Source organism: Scylla paramamosain, unplaced genomic scaffold, assembly GCF_035594125.1.
Source record: "Scylla paramamosain isolate STU-SP2022 unplaced genomic scaffold, ASM3559412v1 Contig12, whole genome shotgun sequence".
In the NCBI taxonomy this organism is placed as follows: domain Eukaryota; kingdom Metazoa; phylum Arthropoda; class Malacostraca; order Decapoda; family Portunidae; genus Scylla; species Scylla paramamosain.
Genome location: NW_026973677.1, coordinates 1,087,501 through 1,105,000, shown reverse-complemented (window position 1 = coordinate 1,105,000; position 17,500 = coordinate 1,087,501).

The following is a 17,500-nucleotide window of genomic DNA, read 5'->3' as shown; positions in this document are numbered from 1 at the left end:
AACAAGTCCTGTGGTCCTGACGGTGCCTCTCCTGCTGTTTTGAAATGTTGACCCAATCACTGGATTCTTACTCTGACAGCACTGTTCAGTGTAATCCTTTGCATCTGCCGCCTACCCATCGTCTTGGCGACTTGCCCGCATGTTTAATATTTACAAGAAGAGTGAGAAAAAAGAAGCATGTGATTATAGGGGCATCAATGTAATAAACTCACTGGATAAATTGTTTGACTTGATCTTAAGCTCGCGGTTGAGCAGTTGGTTTGTTGCATTGAGAAAGCAGGCAGGCAGCCAGAAGGGCAGAGGACGCACTGTACACATTGTGACGCTACGTTTGATAATGGATTTGGGTAAGAGGAAAAAAATTAAGTCATTTGTTACGTTCGTTGATTTTAGAATGGCCTGTGACAGAGTGCCCTGTAGTGTGTTGTTTGTGATATTAAAGAGAAATGGGTGCGGGGCAGTTGTGTTGGCAATACTTGTATGTACACTGTTACGCAGAGTGCAGTGGGCACTGGTGTGGTTGCTGCTACAATAGGAGCAAGGCAAGGTTCCCCAACATCGTGTATACTGTTTAACATATACGTGAATGATTTAATTGCCTTGATAAAGAATAATTGTGGTATGAATGAATTTTTGACGTGGCTACACATGTTAATGTTAATGGATGGTACTTATTTTTCTCAACTACAAGACGGGGCATGGAACATTAATTAAGACTGTTCAATAAACACTGTCAAGATTACGGAATGCTAGTTAATAATAAGAAAACTAATTTTTTTGCACTGAATTGTTTCTCCAGAAGAGCGTACAAAATGTACTGTGGGGGAGATGGTGGTGGAGTGGTGTGACAGCTGCACGTATCTTGGCAGTATTTTACTTGCAGTGTCGTCAGCAGTAGCTAGTCACGCCAGGTGTAAAACTGCCCATGTATTAAAATTTGTTTCATTCCTTCAGAAGAATGGAGATGTTCCCTTTTATGTAAAGAGGGCGAGTGTCTGATGCAGCTGTGATGTCACCTGTGCTCTGTGGGTTGAGTGGTGGCTGGAGGGCAACATAAAGCCTGTTGAAAAGCTATATAACTATAAGGTGTGTAAAGCAGCTGCTTGGAGTACGATTGTCAACCTGTTCTGATGTCTGCTGTGTCGAGCTTGGACTTCCTTGGACCTCCTTCAGTTAAGTACCTAGTCAAGGCCAAACAGCGTGATTTTTTTCATAGTTTATGGCGAGGATAGACAGCACATGAGGGATGACCCCGTGGACACATATTGTTAAGGTTGTTAAGGTAGATATATTGACAGCCTGTTGGCAGATAATGTACACGATGTTGCACAAGGGTAAAACTGCTGTAAAACTCTCTATACACAATTCTGTGTCATCGCATACAACAGTATTCAAGACTCTTAACCCTGATCTCACTGTAGATAAACTGTACTGTGAGAGGAACTACTTTAATGAGGTGCATAGGATATCATATTGTCAATTTCCAGTTAGTGGACACTGGTTAGCAAATAGAAACGGGTCGTTGGAATAGAAGAGGACGTGGACGATTGCCTGTGGAGGAACCTTTGTGCCTGTGTGGAGCTATACAAACAGAATTGCATATGTTAGAGGGCGTGTCCGCTCACTGACGCCGTCCGTGCCCACTATGGCTTTGTGTCTTGGGATCAGTTAATGCACCCCCGGGAACACTTCAGTGTCAGTGAGATAGTATATACAATCTTATCCAAGTTTAACTAAGTCCTCCATTAATCTGCTTACTGTCTTCCATTGTTTTACACATATTGTAGTGTAATTTTGATGGTACAAGTTGCATTGTAATGTATTTTAAATTTGTTCTGTGTCATATCAGACAATAATTATGAAGATATTTTGGTTGTATTCTAGTGAAGGAGAGGGAGACAAGGAAGGAAGTTATGGAGGAGGAGGAGGAGGAGGAAAGAAGAGGAGGAAAAGCTGTCAATCGTCGTTCGGTTTTTATACTCTCTCTCTCTCTCTCTCTATCTCTCTTTCTCTCTCTCTCTCTCTCTCTCTCTCTCTCTCTCTCTCTCTCTCTCTCTCTCTCTCTCTCTCTCATCCTCTTCCCTGCCGTTGCACTTTCCTCTTCCTAGTTTTTATCTCCCTCTCCACACATGGAGAGAGAGAGAGAGAGAGAGAGAGAGAGAGAGGAGAGAGAGAGAGAGAGAGAGAGAGAGAGAGATCACACTTCACCTCATCTTATCTCCATTCCAGCAACAGCCTTGAACCCTCCTCCTCTTCCTCCTCCTCCTCCTCCTCCTCCTCCTCCTCCTCCTCCTCCTTCTCCTCCTCCTTCTCATTCTCCTCTTCCTCCTCCTCCTCCTCCTCCTTCTCCTCTTCCTCCTCCTTCTCCTCCACTTCTTCCTCCTCTTTTTTCTCCATGAAGCCCTTGGGAATATAAACGATGAAGAGAATATTGTTCCACTCTTCTTTCGTTTCTCGTCTTCTTTATCATTCCGTTTGTTTGTTTATATTTTTTTTCATTCATTCACTTATCCATTTATTCATTCACTGTTTCTTTCTTTCCTTCCTTTCTCTTTACTTCTGTTCATTTCTTCCTTTTGTTTTTATTCTTTCATTCCTTTATTAATTATTTCATTGTTTCTTTCCTTCCTTCCTTCCTTCATTCATTCATTCTTTCTCTCATTCCCTTTTCTCTCCCTCAGCATATCTATTTCTCATTTCTCTCCATCATTATGTCAGCTGAGCCTCTCTCTCTCTCTCTCTCTCTCTCTCTCTCTCTCTCTCTCTCTCTCTCTCTCTCTCTCTCTCTCTCTCTCTCTCTCTCTCTCTCTCTCTCTCTCTCTCAGACAAAGATCCGTATTGAGAAACGGTTTGGTCTCTCACCACGGCTGTTTCCCAAGGACCCAGATATGGTTAGCCTGATTCTCAAGACTGTTTCCCTTTCCAGTATTGCATAAATCTTGTTAATCTTTCATTATAACATAAAAACATCTTTGAAAACTCGTGTAGTTTCCTCACGAATATTGTCAAGAAGTCAATAGGGATCACTAGCTGGGCTCTTTATACTGCTCCTCCCTTTAATAATGTAGAACTGTTGTTAGTCCCTCACTAGAGCCATAATATAGTTCTTAAACACCTGTGTAGCTTCTGAATGGCTATTTTTAAAGGCCATAGAGATCATTAGCTGGATTCTTTATATTGCTTCTCCCTTTAATAGTGTGAAAATGTTGATAATCTCTCATTTAAATCGTAATATAATTCTTAAAAACCCTAGTAGCTTCAGCGTGACTTTCAAAGGCCACAAAGATGATTAGCCTGGCTCTCGCGATTGTTTCTCCTGTTTACTATAGAAAAATCTTGTTCTATCACTAAAAGCATAAGAAACTCTCTTAAAAACCCGTGTCACTTCAACTAAAACCTTTTAAAATAGTGCAAGTGCGGCTTAGAAATGTTTTACATTATAATCCTAAATGCAACGCTAATATTACTTCAGATACTAACGCTATGTTTACACTCGCGACCGTTACGCCTGTTCAGGGGCGCATGATGGCCGCCAATGTTTATGTGGCTATTACGCTCGGTGAGGGGCACTTGAAGGCCGTCCCGCGTGTTAGCAGCGACGCGCGCCTTTCATTGTGACGCACTGACGCAGTGTAATGCCTTGGCCTTGGCTGTTTGATTAATGCTTCCTGTGATGTGTTGTTGACTTTGTTGTTCAGCAGTTATTGTTATTATGTTTATTGTAATTCATTGTGGCAACATTCCAAAATGGCGACGATGCAACGCTTGCGCGTAACGTGTAATGACATTGTACGAAGGCTCACGGACCACCTGCCATTCTGTGGTGCCTTTGTGTTGTGCGTGGCGGTGGGCGTCAAGTCCTTCCCGGAGGTGCGACGGGCGGCGGCGTACAGCGCCGTGCGTAGGGTGGGGCGCTCCACTAATGTGGAGGTGTGCACCATCCACTCGGGCACACGGCGGCAGTGAGCGACACGAGTGTAGCCGCACTGGTCAGTGTTTGTGGTTCACGGCACGTTCATCTTGCTTCACTACTACACATCTTTGCTGTTCCTTTGGTGTGCACTTGTCACCAGTCTTTCTTCAGCACTGCTCTTATTGTTGTATGCCTTCATTCATTTCACTCACTAATTCACTCTTACACACAGGTTTCTTATTTACCATATTTCGTAATATGATATGCCTTTACTTGTTCCTGAAATAGACTTATTATTATTATTATTATTATTATTATTATTATTATTATCATCATTATTTTCAATATTATTGAGTCAAGAGACATTTGAAGGACAACAATTTTTCAGCACCACCATCCACCTTCAGGTTAGAGTCACGGTGAGGGAACACATCACCTTAAACCGCTATTACTTCACACCTGGGAACAATTATACAAAAAAAAAAAAATATAATAATTACAAAGGGAAGCGATTACATCACAAAACTATTAAGTAATCCCAGAAAACTTACAGAACAGCTAAATGGCGTTTCCATCAACATTTTTCGTGAGCAAAGTCTCTCTCTCTCTCTCTCTCTCTCTCTCTCTCTCTCTCTCTCTCTCTCTCTCTCTCTCTCTCTCTCTCTCTCTCTCTCTCTCACTTTTAACACTTCTAAAAATTAATCCTAATACCCTATTTGCCCTGTTTCTGGCCTCTATGCATTGTTTTCCTAGACGGAGTTCAGAGCTAACTATAACTCATAAATCTTTTTCGTACTCTGAACCTACCAGTTTCGTTGTTTATTGTGTACCTACTGTGTGGGTTTCCTCTACCTACGCCAAGTACTTTGCATTTGTTGATTTTGAACTGCATTTGCCATCTGTCCGTCCATTCGTTCATCCTATCTAAATCTGCCTGCAAGGCGATGGCATCCGATTCTGACCTAATTAATCTACCTATCTTTGTGTCATCCGCAAATTTACTAACATCACTACCAATTCCACTATCCAAGTCATTGATATATATTAGAAATAACAATGTCCCTAATACTGATCTCTGTGGCACCCCACTAATTACATGACCCCTCTCGGATTTCGAGCCGTTTATTACAACTCTTTGTCGCCTGTCGCTAAGCCATGACCCTATCCAGCCTAACACCCTCCCATCTATCCCGTGTGCCCTAACCTTTCTCAGGAGCCTTTGATGGGGCACCTTGTCGAATGCTTTACTAAAGTCTAGATATAAGATATCATAACTATCACCATTATCTACTGCCTCGTACACCCTACTGTAAAAACTTAACAAGTTTGTCAGGCAAGACTTCCCCTTCGTGAAGCCATGCTGTGACTGATTTATCAAGTTATGTTTGTCTAAATGTTCCCTAATGTTCCTCGCTATTATTGACTCTAATATTTTACCTACAACTGAAGTTAAGCTGACAGGTCTATAGTTAGACGCTAAAGTTTTATTTCCTTTCTTAAAGATGGGTACTACATTAGCCTGCCTCCACATTACTGGTACCTCACCCGACTCCAGTGATTTCCTAAAGACAGAAACTAACGGCTCACTAATAACCTCTTTGCATTCCTTAAGTATTCTGGAATATATTTCATCTGGTCCTGGTGTCTTGAACTTTTTCAGCCTATCTATCTCCTGTTCCACTATTTCCCTAGCTATGGAAATATCTGTCAACTTCTCATTCTCATTTGCTCTAAACATCTGTTCACTGTTTGGCATATCCTGCATGTTTTCCTGGGTGAAGACAGTTACTCATTCAGAATCTTACTAATCCCCTCCCCAGAACTAACCAGCTCCTTAAATGGACCTACAGCGTCCTTATTCTTCGTCCTGTATACCTGATAAAATCCCTTGAAGTAAATGAGATGTAATAGTGCTGGACGAGAAACGAGGGGTCATCTACAGTCCCTTCATGAAAAAAAAATATTAACTTAAACTTGAAATAATTCTCAGTAATAAGTGAGATACAAGTGTCGTGAGTGAGAGTGTGCAGGTGATCTTGAGTCCCTCCATGAAAAATGTTACCTTAAACTTGGAATAATCTTGCACAATACACGATCTTACAGTTGTTTTAGTTGTCAACGTGAAGATCAGCAATAAAGATACGTTGTTCCCTGTCACTGTAAAAGGCTGCCGCACATCCCTAAATTGTACCTTGTTGCTTGGCGTGCACTACACACACCTCTGTTATGGATGGGAGTGATGGGTGGATACAGACAGCCATGTTTTATACAGGCCTTGTACAGGGATCGCTACGTGTGGGCCTCATGGCTTCTGCCAACCTCCATTACTTGCTTTCTTTAGGGACTGCCACCTTACTAAACTTTTTTTTGTACTTATTGGCCTTGACCAGTGTCCCATCTTGCATAAAAAAAAAGTACAGGAAAGAAAAGAGAATAAAAGAGCTTCCCTGTGTTAAGCAACAATATTATTTTTTGAGATGTTTAGAGCAAAAAAAAAAAAAAAAAAAACTGCAGTCAAAAGGTTAAGTTAGATAATCTGGTGAATATGTTTAGCGCTTCCTGTGCGTGGCTGCGATCATCTGTACTACAAGTCCCAGGCAGCGTCAGGAGGCACAGTGGTAGTAGTAATGAAGTTTTATTTATTCATATATAAGATTTTTTTTTTCTTACTTTATCTGCACTCACTTCTGTTCCTAAATAAACATATGGTTAGAATGTGCAGCCATGTTAGCTTCTGGAGCAATTTTACTTGTATTTGTATTTATCTCTTCATGTATTCATCATTCATTTAGTTATTGATTTATTTACGTATTCATATTTTAACACAGGAAGTCCATGTTCTTGTATTGATATTTATCTATTAATATGTTGTTGTTTTCACTTAATTATTAATTTACGTGTTCATTTTTAACACTGAGGATTGATGTTCCTTTGTTTGTGATTTGGTGTACACTGATGGAGCAGTGGTGGCGCCGGCTTGTTTCATTATTCATTTGCTCATCATCACAACAACAGCCTTAGGAAGTGAAGGAGTGTGTGTGTGTGTGTGTGTGTGTGTGTGTGTGTGTGTGTGTGTGTGTGTGTGTGTGTGTGTAATACATACTGGGTTTGTGATACATAACTCTAAGGTTCTTGTTTAATTAATCACAGTGTGTAAGATTGCAGTGGTCAACAAAGTATCTACCTATTAGTCTATCTGTGTACACAATAATAAAGATCAATGAACAAAGAGAGCGGCACCAGTAGGGGACAAGAGGTGGTCGACTAGTGAAGTGCAGCGAGGCACGCGTGGTTATGAGCACTGATGGACGCCCCGCCAGTGATGACGGTTCTGTCTACCTGTATACCAGGCCGGCAATGCCTCACCGCTGGACCAAACACCAGTATTCTCAAAGTGTTCTGGAGAGAATCTTTTAAATTTAGAGCATCTTTATGAAAGAAAAGAGGAAGAAAAGAGTAGAATATCCAATGTCTAGGCAGTATTATGCTCAGAGAAGGCTGTACAATAAGTAATGAGTGCTTTGGAGTACTTTGTCATTAAAGAAACTTGTCAAATACCAGTAAAGAGGTAACTCTCTCTCTCTCTCTCTCTCTCTCTCTCTCTCTCTCTCTCTCTCTCTCTCTCTCTCTCTCTCTCTCTCTCTCTCTCTCTCTCTCTCTCTCAATGTCAATCAAACGTTCATTTGTAGCTCCGTCCTCGTGGACACGGGCCTCAATAATGCCGGCGGGCGTGGAAGGCGTCGTACGCAGCCTCCTCCCACGTGGTTACGAAGGGACGCCCGTCGCTCCCAAACACCCGCACGGAGGGCGAGGGCCAGACGGCCGTCCTATCGGATACCGGCTGTTAGTGGGTACTCGCGACGAGCCGTGCCTCGCTCTTAGTGCAGGAGGCTAATGCCTTGCGGCGGGCCCTTCGCCGCCTCGTAGTGCTCGTCCCGCCATGAGTCGCCGGGTTAGCAGTAGCTTCAGTCACCAAGGGACCCCTGTCGTTCTCAGACGCCCGCGCTGAGGGGGAGGCCCAAATGGGCGTCCTGTCGGGTGTGCGACTCCTCTTGGTGCAATCAGCACACGAGGTTTTCTCTGCACGCGGCGGCCGAGCAACACTCTTCATCCTCGCGGCTGATGCCTCATTTTCTGCTGCTGCGCGAGTTTCTTCGGGCTTCGCGGCAGCCCCGCCTTCTGCTGAAGCTTTAAGAGCTTCAGCTAAGGCCCTGCGGCGGGTCCTTCGCTTCTGGGAGGCGCTCAACTTGATCTCAGTGGCTGCAGCTGCAGCAGCCTTATTTTCTGATGACACGCGAGTTTCTTCGGGCTTCGCGGCAGCCTCACTTTCTGCAGAAGCTTTAAGAGCTTCAGCTAAGGCCCTGCGGCGGGTCCTTCGCTTCTGGGAGGCGCTCAACTTGATCTCAGTGGCTGCAGCTGCAGCAGCCTTATTTTCTGATGACACGCGAGTTTCTTCGGGCTTCGCGGCAGCCTCACTTTCTGCAGAAGCTTTAAGAGCTTCAGCTAAGGCCCTGCGGCGGGCTCTGCGCTTCTGAGTGGCACTCATCTTGATCTCAGTGGCTGCAGCTGCAGCAGCCTCATTTTCTTCTGAGGCGCCTGTCTCGCAGTGAAGTATCAGACTGTAGGGAAGGCAGCTGGTCTGTGGGGCGAACACGTCCAGGCCTTTCTCCTCCGCCTCATCCACTTCCTGAGCCCAGGTCTTGACAGCCTTGGGCTCCAGCTGCAGGTACACGTGGGCTGAGGGCAGGTCATCCATGTGGAAGAAGACGACGCGGTCCGTGGCCTGCGTCAGGAGGTGGTCCGTCTCGTGCTTGTTGGTGCCCATGACCAAGGTAGTGGGAGGGTCGACAGCGGAGCTATGGAAGGTGCGGGCGGCGCCTTGCGGCCACGGCAGCAGCTCGTGTGTGGTGGAGGGCGCGGCGGAGGGCGGGGCGGTAGCCATCATGCTGTTGTTCTCGGCCTTGCCTAGGGAGGCCTTGCCCTGCCATGCAAGCCGCGGACACTCTTCCCAATACGACTGCTTGGAGCCTGAGTCGTCAGCGACATCGTCGTCGAAATCAGAGTCGCTGTGGTCAGGCTCCTCCACTGCAGGCTGGGCCGCCATGCTCTTGTCCCCCACAGGCTGTTCCTTCACAGCCTCTTCCAGCACAGCCTCTTCCATCAAATGCTCTTTGATCTCCTGCTCCTCTATCAGATGTTCTTTAACCTCTTGTTCTTCCATCAGAGTTTCTTTGACCTCTTGTTCTTCCATCAGAGGCTCTTTGACCTTTTGTTCTTTCATCACATGTCCTTCGACCTTTTGTTTTTCCATCATATGATCTTTGACCTTTTGTTCTTCCATCAGATGTTGTTCGACCTCTTGTTCTTCGAGTAGATGTTCTTTGACCTCATGTTCTTTCATGAGATGTTCTACATCAGGTCCCTGCATAACAGATTCCTTCACAATAGTTTCTTCTTTAGCAGTAGATTCTTGCACCATATTTTTTTCTATAACGTGTTCTTCCTTAACATGTTCTTCCTTAAAATGTTCTTTCTTAACATGTTCTTCCATAACAGTTTCTTCCTTAACATGTTCTTCCATAACAGTTTCTTCTTTAAGATGTTCTTCCTTAAGATGTCCTTCCATAACAGTTTCTTCCTTAAGATGTTCTTCTTTAAGATGTTTTTCTTCAAGATGTTCTTCCATAAGATGTTTTTCTTGAAGATGTTCTTCCATAAGATGTTCTTCTTTAAGATGTTCTTCCATTACATGTTCTTTCTTAACAGTGTGGTGCAGCGCAGACTCTCCGAGATGAGTCAGCACAGGCAGAGCCTCTTCCAGGGAAGTGTGTATCATAGCAGGCTTTTCCTGGCCACGCTTCTTGCGTGTGAACAGCCGCAGGAAGGCGTGGATGAAGGCGCAGCATCCAGCCTTCCTGGGCGCCTTGTTGCGCTTGTCTGGCTTGGTCTTGTTCATTGCTCCTCGCTTTGATGAGTTTGCGTGTTTCTCTGCACTGATTGTCGCCACTGTCTGTTTCTCTCCACTAACTGTTGTCACCATCTGAGCCCCGGTCATGCCAAAGAGTCACACAGTGTCTCTCTTTCGGCAGCAGGTGCGGCAGGGTTAGGTTTAGCAGGAACTGGGCCCCACAAAGCAACACAACAGGAGATTGGAGTTAGCGCTCCACGGCTGTTTGAAGTGGCGCCTGTGATTGGCTAGCGTGGTGGATGATGGACAGTAATTGGTTGGCGTTGTGAGGAATTAATTGGGTGGTAAATATATATATATATATATATATATATATATATATATATATATATATATATATATATATATATATATATAGATAGATAGATAGATAGATAGATAGATAAAAGGGAAAGCTAGATAGATAGATGGATAAATAAATGTGTATTTATGGATAGACTGGGATTGAAAGATAGTTAGGCAAAATTGGTGTCACAACACCTCAGCTTTCATGAATGAATTGCATTCAAATGTGTAATAAAAGTTTGATGAAGAGCATTGCATCAGAACAGCCTCCATTACGTCAAACACTTCTGCTTCTCTCAACAAAAGTTACATATTTTCATTGCACAATTATTTTTGTAGGCTTTGATTTTATTTTATTTCATTTTTTTTTATTTACCAACACAACCAACATAACCCAGACTCGCTAACCAAATTAATCTTTAAAAAAGAATTTAGGCAATCTTTTTTTTCTTGTAATAATTCAGCCTCTTTAACCAAATTAGCCTTTAAAAAGGACTATGGTCATTTTTTTTGTAATAATTCAGCCTCTTTAACCAAATTAGCCTTTAAAAAGGACTAAGGCAATTTTTTTTGTATTAATTCATCCTTTTAAACAAATTAGCTTTTAAAGAGGACTAAGGCATTTTTTTTTTTTTTGTAGTAATTCAACCTCTCTAACCAAATTAGGCTTTAAAGAGGACTAGGGCAATTTTTTTTTTTTTTTTTTTTTTAATAATCCAGCCTCTCCAACCACATTAGGCTTTAAAGAACACCTCCCCCCTCCCCTCCTGCCGCTGGGTGAAGGTCCTTTAAGTTGCCCCACAGCTTAAAGCGTGTATTATTATTATTATTATCATTATTATTATTATTATTATTATTATTTTTATTATTACTATTATTATTATTATTAGTTATTATTATTATTAACAATTATTATCAATCATTTAGTAGGTAGGTAAACAGACAGGGATTCACACACACACACACACACACACACACACACACACACACACACACACACACACACACACACGACAAATTAACAACATTTCTACATAACTAACAGGAGAAACACACTTGAGAATTCGGCAAAGCGTCTCTATGAATTTGAAAATAGTCTTGATGAGAGAGCTAAGCGTTTTTAAGGGGAGGCGTCGCCAAAATAAAGTCAAATTCAACTTTTCCAGCCTTTTTCTAAAAGTTACCCTGAAAAAGTTGCAGCACACATCACGCATTTTGTGGAAATTTGGCAGCCGTACGATAATTTTTTCCTGTCAATTAAATAAAGTTGCAATATCAATTTTGATGTCCCCACCCTTGCAGAAAATACTGTTTTCTATTCACTGTTCTTAGGTTTCATTTTGCCACCTTTTTTTATAATCTTTTTTTCCTTATATATATATATATATATATATATATATATATATATATATATATATATATATATATATATATATATATATATATATATATATATATATATATATATATACACAAAAATTGTCATCATACACGTGGCAAGGTACTAGAAGAGGACGTCTGGAGCCTGCCCAAGCCGACACAGCCAAGTCGAGTCACAGGCTGTGTTGTGGCTGGAACGCTCCTCAAAGGGTATCATTTTTTTTTTTTTTTATGTAGGAAGGACACTGGCCAAGGGCAACAAAAATCTAATAAAAAAAATGCCCACTGAAATGCCAGTCCCATAAAAAGGTCAAAGCAGTGGTCAAAAATTGGTGGATAAGTGTCTTGAAACCTCCCTCTTGAAGGAATTCAAGTCATAGGAAGGTGGAAATACAGAAGCAGGCAGGGAGTTCCAGAGTTTACCAGAGAAAGGGATGAATGATTGAGAATACTGGTTAACTCTTGCGTTAGAGAGGTGGACTGAATAGGGGTGAGAGAAAGAAGGAAGTCTTGTGCAGCGAGGCCGCGGAAGGAGGGGAGGCATGCACTGCGCTCATTGCTTGCCTACCTGTTTGAGCCACTTTTCCATAATCTTTCAAGGCTTCTTGTACTCTAGCAGCATGGGACGTCCTTTCAAGGAGGTGCTGCATGGAAGGAGTGCTTCAAGGAATCTGACCGAAGCACAAGAAAGACAAGAACTCATGACGTGTCAGTCAGTTACGTCGTGAGCCGCCACCCTCACGCGGCCACCCACCGGCGTTCACCCTCATGGCCGTCTCAAGGGACGCATGCAAAGCCAAACCAAGGCCTGCACTCCAAGTTGTGGTCAAAATGCAGTAAGACAAAGTTTGCGGGACAGAAGAGAGTGGACTTCACTGCAAAAGTTACGATCCTTGACCACAACTTTGGGTACAGAGACACGTCACTGCTGGGACGCCTTGGGTCACGTGCACCTGCGTACACTTTGACAGGTCTGGAAGCTCAAGAGGGCTACAGAAAAAGCCCCCGGGAAAAGAAAGTGAAGAAGAATCAGGAAGCTCCCACAGACCATAAGCCAGGAGACTTCTAGTACAACACACACACACACACACACACACACACACACACACACACACACATGTGAACACAAAAATGGGTATATCTCGAAAGTGCAATTATTGTAGTTCTGAGGGAAATTACTCCATTAGTTTTGAACATAATAAAAACAAGAACTGCTGGAAGACGAATGGATGATAAACATTTTGCTGGTATGTTTTTTTTTTTTTTTCTAATTGAACAAACATCGCCGATATAATTTATTGAAGGAGTATAAAAGGGAAGAATTTTAGGATATATAAAATGGTGATCTTGGAAATTTTTTTTGCACATCAATGGTGAGACATATAAAGAAAACTGTGCCGCCAATTTATAACTCTGGGTTTCATAAGTAAATCTTCCAAACATCGTAGAAATCGAGTAAATACACGGACCGCCATTTCCATTTCTACCATCTTCTCACAAACACACACAAAAAAAAAAAAAATAATAATAATAATAATAATTTTCCTGCAAAAACTACTTCAGCTATTATGGACAAAAAAAAAAAAAGATGTTATTGCTTTTACTGAAGCCATTAAGTAAAACATACCTCAGGATAAATGTATTGCTATGAATGTAGCCTCCAGCAGCACTGGGCAGCGCTTCCCTTAAGGGTGTTTTTACGGTTCCAGTGACAGATAAACATTTCTACATTGCTAACTGGAGAAATGCTCTTCAGAATCCGGATAATTGTCTCTGTGGTCTTGAAAAACAGTCGTGGTGAGAGACCCAACTGTTTTTTTATTTGTTTATTTATTTATTCATTTATTTATTTATTTATTTATTTTATTTATTTATTTTTATTTTTTTTCTAGTAACAGATTGACAAGATTTCTACATTATTAACAGGAGAGAACCGAGCTGATCGTCTCTATGGCCTTGAAAAATAGTCGTGGTGAGAGAGCCAAGCGTTAATGAATACTGAGCCTGGGTGGATCTGCTGAGCCGTGCTCTGCTCACACCTAAAACTGTGGGTTCGTTTATGCACCGCAGCAGTTCCTCTCACAATTCAAGGCGTCGTGATGGTGATATCCTTGTCGTGGCTTCATTTCGTCTACATGATGGTGTGCATCTAGAGAATATCTATTGGTGCTGTTCTGTGTTTAATTAAGGAACGAGTTAAAACTAAGATTTAATCAAGCTTCGTTATAACCGCTATGCACCGAAGTGAAGGACGGGTCTCGGTAGTACTGCATTACTTAACATTGAATTGTAACAGATGCTTAGATAGAATGTTAACACTGCAGCAATGACAAGGTAAAACAGACGGCGGCATGCAACACTTTGCGTCAGCAACAACACAGGGAAGATCCAGCGCCGCGCCGGTGTCAGGATGTAAAGGCGATTCGCAGACTGTGCGCCGCAACTGTCACCAAAGTGCGCCTCCTAATTTTCCTAGATAGGTAGGGCGTTAGTGTTGCGTCTTGTAGTAAGTCTGCACTACGCTGACTGCAGGGTTGGTGTGCTGGCAAAGCCCAAGATGTGTGTGTGTACCTTTAGCGCGCTACTAAGGCTCTGCTTTCTCATCACCACTAATTTCAAGGGCTACAGAAATTATTAGTCCAGCTCTCCTGACTGTCTCCCCTTTTAATAACGTATAAACTTTGTTAATCTGTCTGTACAACCGTAGAAACGCCCTTCAAAACCCAGATAGCTTCAAGTACAGCGTTTGGAATGTAGTGGAGGTGCGGCGTGATGTTTGAGAATACTGAGCTGAGCAACAAAGTATCTTAACCACTGGTATGGAGAGACGATGAAGGAGGATCAAGGTGTCGAGTGGTGGGCTGCAATTCCTCACAAGCCACGGGGAAGACATGAGCAAAAACAACACCAGCAGTTTTGTCGACGCTTATGTTTACTGTATGCTGTTTACTTACGATACAACCTGGTGTGGTGGAGTGCCTGCTGGGAGAAACAGAGATACGAGGCCGCAAGCTGCCTCACCCCTCTCCCCACGTACTAAATGACTGGCCATCAGTCTGCATGAGGGAGAATGAACGCCTCAGGCTCCGCGCTGTCTGGCAGCCGCGACCTGCCCATGCCCGACACACACCACCGAGTGCTTGGAGGTGGCGCCAAGCAGGGCGGGGCGGACACTTTCCCACGGGTTGCACGGGGTGACCAGACACCAGCCGCCCACTTGTCCCATCAGTGAATATTGTCTGGCGTACTTCAGTTTGTTCTGCCTCGTGTTTCGTGGACCGGAATACAATATACTAAACAAGGTCACGGGTTTGACGGTTGGTCTTCGCCGGCAGCACTGGGCCGCGGGCTGGAGGCTGCCGGCCTTTGCTTTAGTCACGTTTTGAGACGGGAAGCAGCCTGCACGTGTTGCCGCCGGCTAGCTGCTGTGGTGCTGTGTTCTCCATGTTTGTTATATTTACCTGTTTCTTTCCAGCATTTCTTGCTATCGCAGTATTTCTGTTCAAATTTGTAATGTGAATTAAATCCTTAGCTCGTGACTTCTAAAATACTGCATCATCTTACACGTTTCTGTCACGCGCTTAATAAATAATCTTGTGCTCTGTGAGTACCAGTACGGTTTCTTTTCCTCGCCTGGTGATGGTGGCGCCCTGCCCGAGGTTATAAACAGCCCGTCAGTCACAGCGGTGAGGTAATACACTGCAACAATCCTTACTGGAGCGATGCTTTGCCTACAGGAAGGAGAGAGAGAGAGAGAGAGAGAGAGAGAGAGAGAGAGAGAGAGAGAGAGAGAGAGAGAGAGAGAGAGAGAGAGAGAGAGAGAGAGAGGTGGAACTGCAACAGGATTACGAAAACAAGGAAACACAATCGAGAAATTTCCGTTTGGCGATATAAAACTTGAATAGATAAAAGAAATGTTTAATTTTTTGGTTGGTGAAGGAAAAAAAAACGAAAAATTAGAAATGACAGTCAGAAATGACAGAAAAAAAATAATAAGATAGGCAGTTAGGAAGCGTCAAACCCCAGCAGGGAGCGGCGATCTGAAGGGAAGACTCTCGCGACACAGCGCACGCCACCTGAATGATGGATAATAGTGGTACAATTAAGACAGTAATGTAAACAATACACTCTAGACAACAAGAAAGGATGTTTTTCTCTTTCCTTGTTATTTGGCACGTTTTTCCCTAATTACTAAATTCACTGAGGCATTTTTTGTTGCTGTAGAACATAAGACCACAAGAACACAAGGGTTGGTGCAGGAAGCCACCAGGCCTACACGTGACACTCCCTGTATGAAACACCTGCCTGTTTGCACCTAAACTTGTCTAATCTTCTTTCAAAGCTCTCTCATGACTCAGCACTAACATCCTAATTACTGAGGCCGTTCCATTCATCCTCCACTATTTGAAAACCAATTCCTTCCTATCTTTTTCTTAAACCTAAATTTTTCAAGCTTTAATCCGTTATTGTTTATTCTATCCTGATTACTGATCCTGAGAATGTTATTTGCGTCCCCCTTGTTATGTCACCTGTACCACTTAAAGACTTCTATCAGGTCCCCTCTTAACCTACGTCTCTCTAAGCAGTGTAAATTCAACAACTTCAGTCTCGTTTCTATGGCCACCTCCAAGCATTATACTGACTAGAAACTGCTAATCTATTATTTTAATTATTTTTTTTTTTTTCTTGTCGATGCTTATCAAAATTGTAATGGCTTTTAGTGCTGTCAAGGGTTGGGTGTCGCAGTGAAAGTTAGAATCACTATCGGGAGAGGCGAGGCGAGAGAGGACGGACGAGTACCTACCCACCTTGAAGGCTGATCACACACTGGTTGTCACTTGGGCGGGTAGGACATTAGGATGAATACGCTTATAGAGGGCAGGGTACCAGACACACCAGGCGGAACGTTAGCTGGATAAACGCAAGGCAACTCAGTGCAACGTTTCCTCCCCTGTATTGTTAGCCAAGAGGGCAAGTCTACTGACTCCCAGAGGCAAACAGTACTCGTAGCAACACATTATTCTGTAGTCCCAGTCACCGCCAGCTTCCCTCTGCTGTCTGTAGATCTTCCCAGCCTCCAGGTTGTGGTGGTATAGCTGGTGTGTTTGGCTCTGGGAGTGATTGGTGCGTGGGCCAAGTCTTCCTGGCGTGACGGTGTAGCCGAGGCAACAACAAGATTTTAGTGTGTGTGTGTGTGTGTGTGTGTGTGTGTGTGTGTCTGAGCGGTGTCTAGGGGTTAGGATAGAACGATACCTCTCCCACTGAGGAACCACAACCGAAAACCTCTCTTTTGAACACGGCGGAATCAAAAGCAATTCCTCTCATCAACTCTCTCTCTCTCTCTCTCCTCTCTCTCTCCTCCTCTCTTCTCTCTCTCTCTCTCTCTTCTCTCCCTCTCCTCTCTCTCTCTCTGACGAGGAGAAAGAAAAGGAGGAGGAGAAGTAGGACGAGGAGAAGGGAAAGGAGGCTCAGGAGGAAGAGAAAGATGAGTATGAAGGAAGGGAAAGAAAGAGGAGGAGGAAGAGGAAGATGAAAAAAAAAAAAATGAAACAAGCAATTCATGAATCCAGCAGTACCAGAGGAGGAGGAGGAGGAGAGGAAAAAGGAAAGAGCAGGAAGAAGATGAATAGGAAGAAGAGTAGGAAGAGAGAGAGGAGGAGGAAGAAGAAGGAGTATAAGCTGGAAGAGAAGTAGTTGGAAAAAGAGGGAAAGGAGGAAGAGAAAAAAAGAGAGAGAGAAAACAAATACCGACAATCTCCCTCTCTCTCTCTCTCTCTCTCTCTCTCTCTCTCTCTCTCTCTCTCTCTCTCTCTCTCTCTCTCTCTCTCTCTCCTCCTCTCTCTCTCTCTCTCTCTCTTATTGTTATTTTCACGCTCACTGCTCCTCTAGTCTTGCTAGCTACACGCTTTCTCTCCTCCCTCCAAACAGTCTCACTGCACAAGGCTTACTGCTTT